Genomic DNA, 2,500 nt, shown 5'->3' with positions numbered 1-2,500 from the left:
CAGGGGTGTGCTGGATATCAAAGCAAACAGCAGGACCCAGAGGATAGGAGAGGAGAGGAGTGGAGAGGAGAGGAGAGGAGAGGAGAGGAGAGGAGAGGAGAGGATAGGAGAGGAGAGGACAGAACGGCAGAGAGGGCCAGGGCTGACGACAGCTTTGGCTGAGCCCAGGACAAAGTCATCAGAAAGGACCCCTCTACCCAACACTAGAATCTGATCTCCCTGATCTCCCTGGCCCCTACACAACTGACCTTTTTGTTTGCACCTGTCAGCTTCTTTGGAGAGGGAGAGAGACAGACAGACAGACAGACAGACAGACAGACAGACAGACAGACAGAAAGAAAGAAAGAAAGAAAGAAAGAAAGAAAGAAAGAAAGAAAGAAAGAAAGAAAGAAAGAAAGAAAGAAAGAAAAGGAAGATATTATATTGCTATTAGAGAGAGAGCCAGAGAAAGAGAGATAGAGAGAGAGAGGGAGAGAGAGAGATATATATATTAAAGCAAAAGAATGAGAGAACGAGAAAAAGAAGAGAAAGATATGTAGCCAGTTTTCAGAACATTTCAGTGGAGAGCAGTGTCTGGACCCCACGTAGGGCACAAAAGAAGAGTGCAAGAAGAAAGATAGGAGAGATGAAGAAAAATGAGATGAGAAGAACAGTCTAAACGGAAAGAAAGAGATGGGCTGAGGAGACTTTCATTTCCAAATTGCCCCCTTCAAAGCATACGCACACACGCACGCACACACATGCGTACACACACACACACACACACACACACACACACACACACACACACACACACACACACACACACACACACACACACACACACACACACACACACACACACACACACACACACACACACACACACACACACACACACACACAGGGTGTGCTGACAGCTTTGGCTGGGCCCGGGAGAAAAATCTCAGAATGGGGCCCCCCTTTCTAAATCCACACCCCAGGCTGAAAATACTACTCTGACTCACACATGGATATGCTATGTATGAAATTCCCCACAAATGTCTATACATGAAAAATAGCATTGGTACCAGTAGCTCACAATGAAGCATACAATTCCATAGTAGCCTAATCTAAAGAATTGTGCCTTTTGAAAATATAACATTGCTCTATCCATGCAATTCTACATTTATTCAGAAATTACACACAGATTGAATGCCAACAAAATACATTTCATATAAATACGTAACACGAGTGTGAGTGTAAATTACTTTGACAATGTTGAAGGCTTGCACATGGAAAGGGCCAGTTAGTACACTGATAGACAACACACTGACATCTCCACACAGTACATTTTGCGGTGTTGGTTCAACACTTAAAGAGTTCATTTATGTCCAAATAAGCTCAAATCAACTCTCAAAGTGTTGAATGAACACTGCAGAATTTGCTGTGCACACCACACAGGGGGACCGAACAACCTCTAGCCTGTAAGGGTCGGGGTCAGGTGTCACAGTTGGAAGCTACCTGGATGCGATCTCCAGGACCCACTAGTTTGACGCCCTTTCGGTACTTACGTGGTACGTCACATGGTCATCAAACATTTCAAACAAGTGATTTAGGGTTAGGGTTAGGGTCAGGGTTAAGGTTAAGATTAGGGTTAGGGTTAGGTTTAGGTTTAGGTTAGGGTCGTATGACGTAAGACGTAAGTACTGAAAGGGCGTCGAATTAGTGAGTTCCGCAATCTCCTTGAGAGAGGCGACTATTGCGTGCTAAGCTGGCTAGGACACCACCATCGCTATTAAGAAAGTCGTTGGTGATCCTCTCCCTCTCCCTCCACCAGAGGAGATGACACACACCCCATCCACCACACCACCACCGGTCGGTGGGCCTGCACACACACACACACACACACACACACATACACACACATACACACACACACACACACACACACACACACACACACACACACACACACACACACACACACACACACACACACACACACACACACACACACACACACACACACACACACACACACGCGCGCGCGCACGCACACGCACAATAGGACATTTGTAAGGTCGGTACCCATCCCAGCATCCATGGCTGATGTAACCATGAGAAAGGGGCCTGACCAACCCTGATAATACCTGTGACTAAATTGATTTTGATAAATGTGTAAAAGTACAATAAAATTATATTGTAAAGAGCGCGACAGAGTTTGTCAGGACACATCAGTGAGTGTTTGTGTGCTTGTGGCTGTTGGCTTGAGTGTGACTCGAGGTACAGGCAGATACACACATGCAATTGAAAAATATGTATACATGTACAAGAAACATAAAAAAGGTACAGAATATAAATATATAATATGATAGTGAGAAATAAATTGCAGTGCGAAGCCCCGCACTGAGTATTTCTTTGAGTTGAAAACAACTATCCAAAAGCTGATACTCAAGCGGAGCCTTTAGTCAGGATAAGGAAATGTATCATGAACACACGCACACACACACACGCACACACACACACACACACACACACA

The sequence above is a fragment of the Engraulis encrasicolus genome, chromosome 17 (assembly GCF_034702125.1).
Source record: "Engraulis encrasicolus isolate BLACKSEA-1 chromosome 17, IST_EnEncr_1.0, whole genome shotgun sequence".
NCBI classification, from domain to species: domain Eukaryota; kingdom Metazoa; phylum Chordata; class Actinopteri; order Clupeiformes; family Engraulidae; genus Engraulis; species Engraulis encrasicolus.
This window is presented reverse-complemented; position numbering follows the sequence as displayed.